A 15,913-nucleotide genomic window follows, 5' to 3' on the forward strand; every position below is an offset into this window, starting at 1 on the left:
CATGTTTTCTCATTTTGGTACTGAATGTACCCTGCTGTCAGGTAATTCCGGTTCGCATAGGGCTGGAGATACCATTTTGAGTGGTCCTCAACTTACTACCCCCTGGGACCGAGGTTGGTCCTCTCACGACAGAAAGACAGAAAGAGCTCCTCTACGTTATCCCATTCCCTGCCGAACTCAAGACGTCTTAAAAATTTTGCGCGGACAGTCGCATTGGTTGACGCCTGGCGGTTGCTTCATCCCAAAGAGCTGGACTACTCTTTTTTCTCCCATCCCCACCAGTCCTATTCCAGAATAGACTACATATTCGTAGGCCAACATATGGCTAACTCCCTTCACGCTGCGCGAATTCATCCCATCATTTGGTCGGATCATGGGGCTGTCGAGTGCGTTCTTCACCTTTCTGATTGGCCTAGTGGCTCTAGACAATGGAGAGTGAATGAATTCCTACTAACAGACCCTTCGGTCCATTCAGAGGTCGCGCAAGACCTCCATGACTTCTTTGACTTCAATGAATCTCCGGAATTAGATCCTCTTCTGATTTGGCAAACCCATAAAGCGTTTATCAGAGGTACCTTCATCAGGATAGCAGCCCGCCGTAGGAAACTCCGACAAGAAGCGATTGACTCCCTCACGGCTAGCTTAGCTGATTTGGAAGCCCGACACAAGCGACTTCTCGATGCCTCGCTCCTCCGGGACATTGTCCGGACGAGAGGGGAGTTGAACCTTCTGCTGAGCCAAGATTTGCTATACTCCCTCAACCTTACTAAACAAAAATTCTTTGAAAAGGCCAATAAACCGGACTCCATGTTGGCGAGGCGCTTGCGTGCGCAGCGGAAACTGCAGATCATTTCCAAGATCGTGGATGCCAATCAGGCGAGCTGGGTTCACCCTAGGGACATAGCGGATCAATTTGCAACTTACTATCAAGACCTATATGATGGTAATAAAGCTCCTACGAACTTACATGATCGCCGCCCTGTACGTCGCTTTCTAGATTCAGTCGCTCTTCCGCGCCTCTCTCCAGCTCAACTGGAGTCCCTTAACGGTCCTGTTACCAAGGCTCCCGGTCCGGACGGGCTTCCAGGATCCTACTACAAAAAATTTCAGCTTCTTCTCACACCTCGGCTGCTTGTTCTTTTCCAGCGCTTCCTCAATGGCGACCCCCCATCCAGTGAAATGTTGAAGGCTAAAATTGTTGTGATCCACAAAGAAGGTAAAGACCCCTCTGCTTGCGGGAGCTATCGTCCTATTTCGCTTATCCACTCCGACATCAAACTGTTTGCTAAGCTACTTTTGGCTCGTCTGAGTGCGGTCATTTCGTCTCTGATACACCCAGACCAAGTGGGATTTATTCCAAACAGAGAAGCTCCTGACAACATTTGGCGTACAATAGACTTGATTGAGGCTGCTAAAGCTACCGCTCAGAAATCGATGTTGTTGGCTTTAGATGCCGAGAAAGCCTTCGATAGGATTGACTGGACTTATATGTGGGAGGTGTTGGCCCGGTTTGGCTTTCGAGGTAGCTTTCTAAGTGGCGTCCAAGCGTTATACAGTCGCCCGACGGCAACGGTGGCTCTGATGGGCTGTGAGTCGTCTTCGTTGGATATTAAAAATGGCACGCGGCAGGGATGCCCTCTCTCCCCGCTCCTATTTGCTCTATGTCTCGAGCCCCTTGCAGCGGCTGTTAGGGCCGATCCGGACATTCAGGGGATTGAGATACGAAGTGTTCCCTACAAATTAAGCCTGTTTGCCGATGACATCCTACTTACCTTGACGAACCCCCTGATATCGCTCCCTAACCTCTTTCGCCTACTGAAGGACTTCTCCAAAATATCCGGATACAAGATTAATGATTCCAAGTGTGAAGCCCTGGATGTTAATTTGGAGCCGCAAGTACAACGACTTCTTGCGCAGGATTTTCAATTCTCTTGGCAGCCGTCTTCGATCAAGTACCTAGGTATACGTGTCACTAAGGACTTTCACTCGCTCTATCAGGCTAACTACCCACCGCTCCTGGGGACCTTGCGTTCAGAGTTGCGACAATGGGCCCGCTATACTATCTCCTGGTTGGGGCGCATAACTGCGGTTAAAATGAACTTACTGCCTAGACTCTTGTATTTGTTTCGTGCGCTGCCCATCCCAATCAAGATAGAGGAGATGGTGACCTTTCAGTCTACTTTATTTGAATATGTGTGGGAGTCCAGACGTGCTCGCGTTAATAAACCTACCATGTATAAATCAAAGCAAGCTGGAGGATTGGCTGTTCCAGACCTATTTATGTACTACGTTGCGGCCAGGATCTCTCAGTTGGAGTCTTGGTCTTGCCCGGCAAATACCCTTCCCTGGGTGGATATTGAGCGATCTTATTTCCCACACCAGGACCTCGGAAAGCTCCTGTGGCTAGATAATCCGTCACTCCTTTGTCCGTCCTCGTCCGCTACGATCTCGGCAACACTCCTCCTCTGGCGAGCTTGGCGCTTTAAGCTCGGCCTTGTCGGTTCCATCTCTCCACTCACGCCTCTGCTGTCCAATCCTCAGTTCCCGGAAGGCATGACTCCGTCGACTTTCCGGTGGTGGACGACTGCTGGATTGCTCACTCTTGGCGACCTGGTCCGGGGCGGGCGGATGTTCTCTTTCGCCGCGCTGCGGGACTCCAAAAATATCCCTCCAACTGAATTGTTCCGTTATTTACAGGTCCAACACTTTGTGCGTTCTCTTTTGGCCAGGGGTGAGATGGCTGCTTTAACGGTCTTTGAACGCAGATTCCTGGCCGGAAAGCGGCTTAATGGTTCCATTTCTACACACTACTCCAGCTTTATATCGGTTACGTCTGCTTCTCCTCCTTCTTACCGGTCCCAATGGCACAAAGATTTACTCACTACTTACCCTGACGACGTGTGGGATTTGGCGGCGGCGACTCTACATAAGACTACAATTAACACATTGATAAAAGAGCGGGCTTACAAAGTGGTTGCTCGCTGGTATACGACGCCCGTGCAACTATCGCATATGGTCAGTGGCGCCAGTGATTGCTGTTTCCGAGGGTGTGGAGAGAAGGGCACCTACCTCCATGCGTGGTGGGAGTGTGGTCTGGTTCAGCCTCTGTGGTCCTCCTTCTCCGCCAAGTTATCGAAAGCACTTCATACTGATGTCCGCCTGTCTCCAGAATCTGCCCTCCTTATGATGGGGGTCCCGGACCCCACCCTGTCGCCTTCTAATCAGCAACTTATTCACCGGATCTGCGCGGCTGTCAAACAGGCCATTGCTCAGAGGTGGAAGGGGGCTCCTCCGACTCACGGAGAAATCCAGGCCAATATATGGCATATTATTAATATGGAAAAGATCACGGCCAAACTCCACGATAGTATGTCAAAGTTCGAGGATATATGGGATCCGTGGCTCTCTGCATTCAAGGGGCCCAGACCAGTTCATCCGCTTCTCCATCTCTGAACCGTGAGGGGTGTCTCTCTTCTTTTTCTACTTTTCTTCCTTCTTGTCCTTCCTTTCTTCTTTTCTCTGTCCCCATTTCCTTTCCTTTCTTCCCTCTTCTATGTTGTTTGCCAAATTACTGCTGGAGTGCCATACTTTGGGTTAGTGCGGGCACTTGGTTATTCCGCATTATGACATGCTGACCAATGATTGTTGTTATGCTCTTATTGCTTTATCACATTTGTTTGTCCATTGTGCTTAGGCCTCTGTCTTATGGTCTGATGTGCTGTGTCACACTAACTTTGGCGTCTGTTATATTTTGTTAAAATGCAAATAAAATACTTTAAACAAAAAAAAATGTCAGAAGCGGGATTTGAACCCACGCATCCAGAGGAGAGTGCGACTATTAAATTTAAGGGAGAAAATATAACGGCAGAAGTGGAATTTGAACCCACGCCTCCAGAGGAGTATGTGACCTGAACGCAGAACCTTAGACTGCTCGGCCATCCTGACTTCCTGAACAGTCTTTGTGGGACACACAGTATTTGAACCCATGCATCCAGAGGAGACTGTGACTTGTGGAGTCCTTGTTGGACACAGGATTCCATTATGCATTTGTCAATATTGTGTTAAATTTAAGAGAGAAAATAGAATGTCAGAAGTGGGATTTGAACCCACACCTCCAGAGGAGACTGCGACCTGAACACAGCGCCTTAGACTGCTCGGCCATCCTGACTTTTTGTGGAGTATCTGTGGGACACACAGGATTCCGTTATGTATTTGACAATATTGTGTTCAATTTAAGGGAGAAAAGAAAATGTAAGAAGCGGGATTTGAACCCACGCATCCAGAGGAGAGTGCGACTATTAAATTTAAGGGAGAAAATATAAGAAGTGGAATTTGAACCCACGCCTCCAAAGGAGTATGTGACCTGAACGCAGCACCTTAGACTGCTCGGCCATCCTGACTTCCTGAACAGTCGTTGTGGGACACACAGGATTCCGTTATGCATTTGTCAATATTGTTTTCAATTTAAGGGAGAAAATATAATGTCAGAAGTGGGATTTGAACCCACGCCTCCAGAGGAGACTGCGACCTGAACGCAGCGCCTTAGACCGCTCGGCCACCCTGACTTCTTGTGGAGTCAGTGTGGGACACACAGGATTCCGTTATGCATTTGTCAATATTGTGTTAAATTTAAGAGAGAAAATATAATGTCAGAAGTGGGATTTGAACCCACGCCTCTAGAGGAGACTGCGACCTGAACGCAGCGCCTTAGACCGCGCGGCCATCCTGACTTCTTGTGGAGTCTTTGTGGGACACACAGGATTCCGTTATGTATTTGTTAATATTGTTTTAAATTTAAGGGACAAAATATAATGTCAGCAGTGGGACTTGAACCCACACGACCAGAGAAGCCTATGACCTGAATGCAGCGCCTTAGACCGCTTGTTTATCCTGACTTCTTGTGGAGTCTTTGTGGGACACACAGGATTCCGTTATGTATTTGTTAATATTGTGTTAAATTTAAGGGAGAAAACAAAATGTCAGAAGCGGGATTTGAACCCACGCATCCAGAGGAGACTACGACTATTAAATTTAAGGGAGAAAATACAACGGCAGAAGTGGAATTTGAACCCACGCCTCCAGAGGAGTATGTGACCTGAATGCAGCACCTTAGACTGCTCGGCCATCCTGACTTCCTGAACAGTCTTTGTGGGACAAAATATAATGTCAGAAGTGGGATTTGAACCCACGCCTCCAGAGGAGACTGCGACCTGAACGCAGCGCTTTAGCCCGCTCGGCCATCGTGACTTATTGTGGAGTATTTGTGGGACACACAGGATTCTGTTATGTATTTGACAATATTGTGTTAAATTTAAGGGAGAAAACAGAACGTCAGAAGCGGGATTTGAACCCATGCCTCCAGAGGAGACTGCAACCTGCACGCAGCGCCTTGGACCGCTCGGCCATCCTGACGACTGCTTGTGGCACACACAGAATTCCGTTATGCAGTTGTCAATATTGTGTTAAATGTAAGGGAGAAAATATAATGTCAGAAGTGGGATTTGAACCCACGCCTCCAGAGGAGTATGTGACCTGAATGCAGCACCTTAGAGTGCTCGGCCATCCTGACTTCCTGAACAGTCTTTGTGGGACACACAGGATTTGAACCCATGCATCCAGAGGAGACTGCGACTTGCGGAGTCCTTGTAGGACACAGGATTCCATTATGCATTTGTCAATATTGTGTTAAAATTAAGGGACAAAATATAATGTCAGCAGTGGGACATGAACCCACACGACCAGAGAAGCCTACGACCTGAACGCAGCGCCTTCGACCGCTTGTCTATCCTAACTTCTTGTGGAGTCTTTGTGGTACACACAGGATTCCGTTATGTATTTGTTAATATTGTGTTAAATTTAAGGGACAAAATATAATGTCAGCAGTGGGACTTGAACCCACACGCCTCCAGAGGAGACTGCGACCTGAACGCAGCGCCTTAGACTGCTCTGCCATCCTGACTTCTTGTGGAGTATTTGTGGGACACACAGTATTCTGTTATGTATTTGACAATATTGTGTTCAATTTAAGGGAGAAAACAAAATGTCAGAAGCGGGATTTGAACCCACGCATCCAGAGGAGACTGCGACTATTAAATTTAAGGGAGAAAATATAATGGCAGAAGTGGAATTTGAACCCATGCCTCCAGAGGAGTATGTGACCTGAACGCAGCACCTTAGACTGCTCGGCCATTCTGACTTCCTGTACAGTCTTTGTGGGACACACAGGATTCCGTTATGCATTTGTCAATATTGTGTTAAATTTAAGGGAGAAAATATAATGTCAGAAGTGGGATTTGAACCCACGCTTCCAGAGGAGACTGTGACCTGAATGCAGCGCCTTAGACCACTCGGCCATCCTGACTTTTTGTGGAGTTCTTGTGGGACACACAGGATTCCGTTATGCATTTGTCAATATTGTGTTAAATTTAAGGGACAAAATATAATGTCAGAAGTGGGATTAGAACCTACGCCTCCAGAGGAGACTGCGACCTGAACTCAGTGCCTTAGACTGTCCGGCCATCCTGACTTATTGTGTAGTCTTTGTGGGACACACAGGATTCCGTTATGTATTTGTCAATATTGTGTTAAATTTAAGGGAGAAAACAAAATGTCAGAAGCGGGATTTGAACCCACGCATCCAGAGGAGACTGCGACTATTAAATTTAAGGGAGAAAACATAATGGCAGAAGTGGAATTTAAACCCACGCCTCCAGAGGAGTATGTGACCCACACGCAGCACCTTAGACTGCTTGGCCATCCTGACTTCCTGAACAGTCTTTGTGGGACACACAGGAGTTGAACCCACACATCCAGAGGAGACTATGACTTGTGGAGTCCTTGTGGGGCACAGGATTCTGTTATGCATTTGTCAATATTGTGTTAAATTTAAGGGACAACATATAATGTCAGAAGTGGGATTTGAACCCATGCCTCCAGAGGAGACTGCGATCTGAATGCAGTGCCTTAGACTGCTCGGCCATCCTAACATCTTGTGGAGTCCTTGTGGGACACACAGGATTCCGTTATGCATTTGTCAATATTGTGTTAAATTTAAGGGACAACATATAATGCCAGAAGTGGGATTTGAACCCACGCTTCCAGAGGAGACTGCGACCTGAACACAGTGCCTTAGACCGCTCAGCCATCCTGACTTCCTGTACAGTCTTTGTGGGACACACAGGATTCCGTTATGCATTTGTCAATATTGTGTTAAATTTAAGGGAGAAAATGTAATGTCAGAAGTGGGATTTGAACCCACGCATCCAGAGGAGACTGTGACTTGTGGAATCCTTGTGGGACACAGGATTCCGTTATGCATTTGTCAATATTGTGTTAAATTTAAGAGAGAAAATGTAATGTCAGAAGTGGGATTTGAACCCACGCCTCCAGAGGAGACTGCGACCTGAACGCAGCGCCTTAGACTGCTCGGCCATCCTGACTTCTTGTGTAGTCTTTGTGGGACACACAGGATTCCGTGATGCATTTGTCAATATTGTGTTAAATTTAAGGGAGAAAATGAAAAGTCAGAAGTGGGATTTGAACCCACGCCTAAAGAGGAGACTGCGACTATTAAATATAAGGGAGAAAATATAACAGCAGAAGTGGAATTTGAACCCACGCCTCCAGAGGAGTATGTGACCTGAACTCAGCATCTTAGACTGCGCGGCCATCCTGACGTCCTGTACAGTCTTTGTGGGACACACAGGATTCCGTGATGCATTTGTCAATATTGTGTTAAATTTAAGGGAGAAAATATAACGGCCGAAGTAGGAGTTGAACCCACGCCTCCAGAGGAGACTGCGACCTGAACGCAGCGCCTTAGACCGCTTGGCCATCCTGACATTGTTCAGCTAGTTTTATTATCCATTATTGTTTAATTTTTACGTTCTTCGAGAAAACACACAATGTTAGAAGTGGGATTTGAACCCCCGCTTGGGCATTAAAACATTCTTTCTGTAGTGGGCCGCAATCAGAATATGAAAATGATCTAAGACAACAGTCACCTAGGCGATGAGAAAAAATGGGGATATTTTCACAAAATTTACACAAATCATTTAATTCTCTTATTTTCATGCTCTAATAGAAACATAACATTTAAAAGCAGATCAGTCCTGTTCCTCACACCTAGTCAGTTTCTCCTGCTGTAAAAACTCTAAACCTTAATCAGTCCTTGGTCTCAGATTCAGAAGCCGTATGTCTATCCCATGCATGTTTAATACCCTCACTGTATTACCCTCTACCACTTCTGCTGGGAGGCTGTTCCACTTATCCCCCACCCTCTCTAGTGTTAGATTACGGTCTCTTGTTGTAACTTTTCGCTTCCTTTGAAATAAACTTCCCTCCTCTCCTTTATACCTTTATGTGTTTAAATGTCTATCTCCCACCCCCCCTCTCTCTTCTCTCCCCCAAACTGAATATATTGAGACCGCTTAATCTTGTAAGGTGTGCAGCACAAGCAAGAGCATAGGTAAAGGATGGAGTCTATTCAGATTAGCAAGTCGTGGGTCTCTCGGTACAACATCTTTTTGGTTGTTGATTTGTAGTAATCCTTCCCTTAATTCAGTAACTTGATACAGATATCGGGATGATGGTCCTGATGGACATGTTGACCTCAGTGTCCCCAACCTGACCTGATGGTCCACGTCCTGGCCAAAGTCAGGAATTCCAGGAGCAGACTTCACATCCAAACTTCGCCAGACTCTTAAAAACCTGCTAATGTGATTCGCAAACCCACGGCAGTCTACGACCCACATCGTTTTGACAGCTGTTCCCACAAAGGAAGTGGATGAAGCAAGAACACGTATTGTAAAAAAAGAAATAAATTGGAATTTATTTGATTTCTCGAAAACTCCACCAGACATAAAATAATAGGGCCGATGAGATAATCTTCAGCACCAGGAAGCCTTTTGCTGAGGCCGGTTCATTTAGCTGTTTTGTTGGTTGAAGTCATCCAAACATGACAATGTCTAACACTTGGGTGAACTTTTGTTGGAAGATGTAGATTTTTCAGTTCTCATCGGCCATTGACATCTCCTCCCCAACGCATTCACCAGCATTTCCTAAACTCTTAGGTATCCGTAGCAATAGAAGAACATAAAGAGCTTCTTCTCGTTGGGCTTGACTGCGTCCCAAGTATGCAGGAAAATATCTTTAAAACACAGGATAGTTTCCGATCATTAGTGTATAGTCCGTAGTCAAACATTCATTCATGTGCGTGGAGACAACATGTTCCAAGCCTTCAATAGCAGAATATTGCCAGGTCGCCAAGATGGAGTGTTTGGTTGGAGTTGATACATTTCTTTGGGCCAGCTTTGAAAAAGAAGTAAATTTATCCAAGCTTTCGGGACCACAGAGGTCTCATCTTCTCATGAATTTACAATTCTCCATGTATTTACAAGCTGAGCTTAGTGATGACTCTACTAATAGGACACTTTTGGGACAACAGACAGAAGCAAGCACTTCATGGACGCTCTCTTTGAAGTTTCAATGGGAGTTGGTCTGGTTGAGCACTGAAATATACGTCAAAGATGAAAGTTCTCATGTATTTCCAACACCACAAACACCTCGCATAACTTGGTGGTGTCTGTCAACCCTAAGCGTCAGCCTTGGGAGTCATCACGGTGGAACTACGAGCGTCCGCAGAAAGGGTCTGGAGGTAGCACCTCCAACCTGTCACTTGGAGGAGAATGTCACTGTCCAAAGGAGAATTTGAAGATGTAGTTAAGTAATCGTCATCAATTAAAAGGATAGAAGTTTTATAAATAAATTAGTATTAATTAAAACAAGAAATAAATTAAGGTAAAGGAAAATGATGGGATAATGAGTAGAGGTCACATAAAAGGGTGGAGTTTGCCCAAAAATGGAGAAATAGATGTTCAATATCATGGTTATGATTCACCGGCGAGGAGAAGACCTAAATACATGCATATAGAGGGAAACTTTCATTGCCTTTAGAGTTAAATTTGTTTGTTGCAATAACCTATAGATCGTGTTTCATTCATCTGCTTGTTCTGGAGACATTTGGTTAAAAAGTAAGAAACTATTGGGAGATCCGTGGCAGAGCCAGCAGAATAATATAATATAATATAATATCATTTTCCTGCCTCTTTCTCCTCTTCTCCCAGCAAAGGCTGCCTGAACCAATCAGCAACAATCAGCAACTTAACAATAGGAGAGAGATAACTCAATGGGAAGGAATCATTATGCAGAACAGGAAGTTAAAGTCTCTTCTTGCATGGAATACACATAATAAATAATATTACTTATATTAGTCTGTAAGCACGTTCTGTGAGTTTCTTTAAAATATATATATTTTGTGCCCTTATTTCAGCAACAAGAAAACCTTAAGATTTTAACATTAACCCTCAACAAGCAGATTTATTTATTTTTTTACAAGTGCTATTTTAGGACCTCCGAAGAGTTAAATTAAGGTAAATCATCCGAGAAAACGGCCCCATTAGCCATGGATTATTAGCTACATACGGTTTGTACATTACAAATAGTGGATGGAAAATGAAAGAAAGGTCTGGAGCTGGAAACTCTGATCCCGTCTTTCAATGGAGCGTGAAATTACCGATGCATTGGCATTTTTAAGGTTACCCTATCAAATCGTAAATCCTGACAAATTCACAGCCACCATGCGCAGCCTGACTTTCACTGAATGCCGTCCGTCATGCCGTTAATGTTTGCTCTTTATTTTTTTTTTTCCTTTTTTCCATTCATTCATTTTTCATCTTGTCCTGTAATTCAGAAAACAGGTGCTTCCAGCGGAGCTATCGGGTCCGGCCGCTTCCTCGTGGTAAAAGGTGAGACTCCTCGTTCAGCCGGCGTGTAAAAAAAATAAATAAAAAAAATAGTGGAAATTTCTCCTAGGGATTGGCCGTATAAATCTGTAGGTGGCCTGAGACGTGTTAAAAATTTATTGCTCGCCCTTCTCATAGGCTATATTTTAATCACATAGGTATTTCTGTCATTTTATGAGTAACTGTACCTTTAAATAGCTGTCTTATGGGAGCCAAAGGAAAGCATTGTGGGGGCATCTTTCTATGTTGGCCTATTTTCAACAATACAATGTATTTGTTGTTGACTTTTAGATTTAAAGTGCTGCCCCCTACAGCATGTGGGGTGTATAACTGAACAACCGATTGCCTTCTTGGAGGTTAAAGAACCCATACACTGCAGGGGGCAGCACTTTACATGGGAAATGTATATACCTCCTATGCTTTACCTGAAAAAGGCCTTCTCCCTGCCAGAACTTAGAGCATTGTGGTACTTGGGGTAGCACAATGCAAACATGACACTGTCCTTTTAATTCATTTTCCAGTGATACATAAAGGGGATAGCTGTCACCTTCTGGAAGTCAGGCAAAGCCAAATGGCCCCACTGGCCCTTTGCCTTCCCCCTATTAACTAACAGACACGCTGGAACATATATTTACACACATTATCACACTAACACAAAGGTAACCGTTCATGCTAACACACATACTCACACTAACACGCACTTACACTCTCACGCTAACACACACTCCCTCTAACGCACACATACACACTCAACACTCCCTCTCGCGCCTACACATACACATTTATGCTAATGCATACACAATTACATATACACAATCTAAGATACATCCAAACTCACACACACCCATCCTTCCCTAACTCCCTTGCCCTCTCACTCACTCTGTTCCTCTTTCCTTCTCTCGGTTACCTTCTTACCTTGCCCAGAGCTTTCTTTCTAGCTGCTCCCGCACCCTGCGAAACGCGTCCCTTTTACCGTGGGGTCACGTAGCAATAGCAAGCTTTACATGGCCAGTAGCTGTTGAGCTGTTCATGAATGATGGTGCCCACTGAATTCTTCTTCTGCGCCTCTTCTCCAGCATGCGGTGCTTAATTCGGGTCGCGGGCCTGCAAAGCACAGCTATGCATCTATTGGAAGATATCTCCAAGATCTAAAAAGTAGTCATCTGGTTTGCAGAGCAAATTTCTGGGCCACCCAAATGGTTAAATCCTCACTAATCCTAAACATCTTTTACACACGAGGCCAAATCTGTGAAATGGGAGTCATGTCACCATCTGCAAAACACACTCAAATTCGGCTTAAAACAAAAGAGATCAAAGCGAAACAAGAGTTGGTTCCCCCTCAAAGGGCAGCATCTGTATCTGATGAGAAAACCAAACGGCAAAATCTGAATTAGGGATGGATTTTTTTTCAGAACGTAGATACAGGTCACATGATTAGTTTGCAAGACGCTAAAAAGAAATATATATATATGCAAATGCATTTTATTTTTAACTAAACGGTTCTTCTTTTTGTTACATTTTCTTTTGTTACCTTCTCTCTCGATAGTTTCCTTTATAAAGAGATTTAAAAAAAAAAAAACCTACTGTGGCAAAAAATTACCTTTTTTAGACTGTTGGCATTTATAAAAATATACGGTATTTATAAATATTTCTGTTCAATAAAGGTTTTAATTTAATGATTTTATAAAAAAAATCTTTATAAATTCACAAGAAGTGAAATCCTTTCTCGTACCCTGCAGCATCTAAAAGGTTCAATAATAATAATAAAAATTTTTGAAAAAATACTTTTTAAAAAAATTTGCCTACTTACTAATGATTTCTTGTTTGATTTAGCGAGAAAACAATTTCTTAATATATTCCTTGAGTTGCCTTTGGGATTTAAATCCACGGCTGGTGTTCTGCCTCAAACTGCTCGTATTTTTCCATACGTTCTTCGCGGGCTCTTTGGACTGGCTTCAGGAGCTAACACGGTGGCAGAGAAGGTAATAAAAAAAGACGTCACCAAAACTGTGCAAACAACTTATGTCACACTGTTTAGTAAATCTGTTTTTTTCCCCTAGACGGTGGAAAGAACCGATCCTTTAAGTATTTGCTGGAAAGTGTGACACCCTCTCCCAGCCCAGAAAAAAATCCTATTTTTCAGGATTTTTGGTGACTTGTTTACCGCTGTTTGATTGACATTAGGGACGTGTACACAATACGGATTCATTAGCATCTGGGTTAAATATTTTTTGCACTTTCATAAAAAAAAAACTAATATTAAAAAATACAGTTATAATAAAGCCTCAACTATGGTTAATATTCTTGATTTTTCCCCCCAGAGGCGTTAAGTGACCTCCGAAGACTTTCAGAGCGTCAGAATTTCCACAGATCTTATTTATTAATGAATAATTCTCAGCAGACTGGGATTAAGAATGAATTATGAAAATGTCACTGCTGCGTTTTTTGTTTTTTTTAAAAAGACACCATTTATAAATTAATTATAATTCCTAAACTTGTATTCCTGTCCTGGTCCAAGAGAAGAGAATCCATTAGTGAAATATTTTAGCGACATTATTTATAATCATCCAGGACCTCAGGACCCCCTCAGGACCTGAGGTCTTTTAATATGATGTGATTCAATATAATTTGACTTTTATTTTTTGTGAGAAGAGTGTTGAATTGATTGTGTATTTCCTTTGAAGACAAGTATTTCTTTCAACAAATACAAAGTGAAGTTAATCTCTGTTTTTTAGTCCATTTTTTCCTTGCTTGGTGATGCCAGGACAGATAATAATAGGAGAGTGGGGGCTTTGAGTATGGACCATGAGTAGGTGGTAGTGGTTGGAGCCACACGCCACATCACCCAGAGTCAGGAATGATCTGCCAGAAAGTGAAAGGGTGGCATCTTGGATTTGATTTGTTAAGGTAAAAAGCTGAATTTTGGATCTAATTGGTGATGGAGAGGCTGGAGATTGCTGGATTTGATTGGCGAAGGAGCAAAATCATGGATCTGATAGTTTAACGTGAGGAAGTGGAATCTTGGATCTGATTGGCAAGGGTGAGAGGCAGAATCTTGGATCTGATTGTTGATGGTTAAGAAACAGAACCTTGGATTGATTTGGTGAAAGTGAGGGTGCAAAATGGTGGATCTGTTTGGTGAAGGTAGAAGGAGCAGTATTTTAGATTTGATGACTAGTGAATTGTGTGTGTATCTCAAACAAGATGGAGACAAAATGGCAGCCAACCTTTAAGTAGCTCCCTTACATTATAATTCAGCATTTAGTGACCAGCCCTTTCTGCATTTTTATTTACCGTACATTCTTTTTTTTTTAGATTTCCATTTAATTATTTATGTAGGATTGACAGAAAACTTATATTTTTTAAAAATTGTAGTTTTCCTTCTAGCTTTCTAACTGCCTTAGAATATTCCCCCTTTTGTGCTATATATAAACATTTTAAACCTCACAAAATACTAAACCTGACATATAAAAAAACACCTAAAAATCTTATCGAATTGCACAAAATTAATTATTAAATCTCCATTTTTTTTTCACCTCCTGTGAGTGCTTCAGTAAAAAGATAGATCCAGCATACTTGAGAATATGCAAAAAAAAAAATTGCCAAACAGTTTTTTTTCCCCAAAAAAATTCCTGCCATACTTTTACACGTCCCAGCATTATTTAGATTGGATATACACGGTCGACCGCTTTCATAGAATTTACATATACTTATAAATCTTGTGCGAGTCTTCTTAAAGATTCCGAAAAGAATGCAAGTAATGAATCAGTAAACTCTTAATTAACTGTAAAAAAAATACCTTGCATGCAAAATATAAAATGGAGCAAAAACTGAAATGCTTCCATCCATGGAAAGCGAAACATTTTCAGAACAAAAAAATAACAGTTTCTACATAAAAATAATTATTTAATACACTTTTGTTTGTTCTTAATTATCTCAAAGTATAAATGCAGTGCAAAATAAAAAAAACAACACTTTTTATATGAAGATTATAGCTTTTTGGCAGGTTCTAAATGCTCAGGGCAGGATTAACGGTGGAGGACACGGAGCTGTTCCTCTAGGGCCCCAGCGTTCTGACCGGTCCGTGTGAGTGGTACTGACCTGTGAAGAGGTGATCGGGTCCCATCATCCTCCCTCATTTGACACTGCGTGCCCATAAATGACATCATTTCCTGTCACCACTCAGTAAGGGAGCTACAGGCTACAAGGAACAAATAGAAGGGACAGTGGAGGATATGGGAAGTGTGTGTGAAAAGTGATTTGTTTCCACTGGCGGTGTGCTTGGCGTTGTACTTGTTGACGTGAGACTTATTCACTTATTGCCATGGAACCAGCAAAGCATTGGCGATTTGTACGCCTCAGCACTCAGTGACCCCGCTCTGTGACTTTATGAGGCCTTACGCTTACAATTGACCGTCCCGAACGACCCATGTTGTAAACGCCGACTGCATGGCCAGGTGCCTGATTTTATATACCTGTGGCGATGGGTCTGATTCTAACACCTGAATTCAGTGATTAGGAGGTGTGTCCCAATACTTTTGTCCATATAGTGTATGTGTGCATGTGTACAAAGAATAGAAATTAGAAAGTGGATGAAGAAGGCAGGCAAAAGGAAAAAGGCAAATACGATGGAAAAGGGCGAGAAAAAGATATCAGCAAGTGAAGTGAAAAAAAGAAAGAAAGACCTCAACAGACAAAAAGCAGAGAAAAAAAGGGGGGAAAAACGGGCATTCTAAAGGTAGGAAATCTACATAAGGGGCCCTTCCCGTATAAATGCTCCAAGGCCGAATGTTTCTTTTATCTGACCTTGTAAATGGTCATACCCTGGAAAATGTATATTGTATTTTTGGTCCATCAGGTCTAAGGTTCGAGTCACCAGCGAGTGATGTTTCCAACTCAAAGATGAACATGACAAAGTTTTGTTGCCATCGATTTGAATCAAACAGGACACTCCGAAGATCCCACCGAGCTGAGTTGACATTGAGATCTACCTGACAGACGTTAGCAGTACATGGAGTTTTTTAAAGGCTGTTTTGGATTTACAAGATTCTCAGAACTTTTTTTTTTCTAATGCAGCTGGAAAATAGGATCTAACTGCACGTCTTCATCTT

At 43.1% G+C, this 15,913-nt stretch overlaps 8 non-coding genes across 8 annotated transcripts; all 8 read right to left on the reverse strand.

The window, feature by feature from the left end:
• Positions 1-4,085: 4,085 nt before the first annotated feature.
• Positions 4,086-4,168, reverse strand: TRNAL-CAG (transfer RNA leucine (anticodon CAG)). The gene has a single exon. It is a non-coding gene; the product is annotated as a tRNA-Leu (tRNA).
• A 314-nt stretch (positions 4,169-4,482) lies between these two features.
• Positions 4,483-4,565, reverse strand: TRNAL-CAG (transfer RNA leucine (anticodon CAG)). The gene has a single exon. It is a non-coding gene; the product is annotated as a tRNA-Leu (tRNA).
• An 82-nt stretch (positions 4,566-4,647) lies between these two features.
• On the reverse strand, positions 4,648-4,730 carry TRNAL-CAG (transfer RNA leucine (anticodon CAG)). The gene has a single exon. It is a non-coding gene; the product is annotated as a tRNA-Leu (tRNA).
• A 434-nt stretch (positions 4,731-5,164) lies between these two features.
• TRNAL-CAG (transfer RNA leucine (anticodon CAG)) lies at positions 5,165-5,247 on the reverse strand. The gene has a single exon. It is a non-coding gene; the product is annotated as a tRNA-Leu (tRNA).
• An 82-nt stretch (positions 5,248-5,329) lies between these two features.
• TRNAL-CAG (transfer RNA leucine (anticodon CAG)) lies at positions 5,330-5,412 on the reverse strand. Its single transcript has one exon. It is a non-coding gene; the product is annotated as a tRNA-Leu (tRNA).
• An 866-nt stretch (positions 5,413-6,278) lies between these two features.
• TRNAL-CAG (transfer RNA leucine (anticodon CAG)) lies at positions 6,279-6,361 on the reverse strand. The gene has a single exon. It is a non-coding gene; the product is annotated as a tRNA-Leu (tRNA).
• A 707-nt stretch (positions 6,362-7,068) lies between these two features.
• On the reverse strand, positions 7,069-7,151 carry TRNAL-CAG (transfer RNA leucine (anticodon CAG)). Its single transcript has one exon. It is a non-coding gene; the product is annotated as a tRNA-Leu (tRNA).
• A 205-nt stretch (positions 7,152-7,356) lies between these two features.
• Positions 7,357-7,439, reverse strand: TRNAL-CAG (transfer RNA leucine (anticodon CAG)). Its single transcript has one exon. It is a non-coding gene; the product is annotated as a tRNA-Leu (tRNA).
• Between the last annotated feature and the right edge of the window lie 8,474 nt (positions 7,440-15,913).

The sequence above is a fragment of the Sceloporus occidentalis genome, unplaced genomic scaffold, assembly GCF_023333645.1.
Source record: "Sceloporus occidentalis isolate IW3139 unplaced genomic scaffold, rSceOcc1.0.p SCAF_224, whole genome shotgun sequence".
NCBI classification, from domain to species: domain Eukaryota; kingdom Metazoa; phylum Chordata; class Lepidosauria; order Squamata; family Phrynosomatidae; genus Sceloporus; species Sceloporus occidentalis.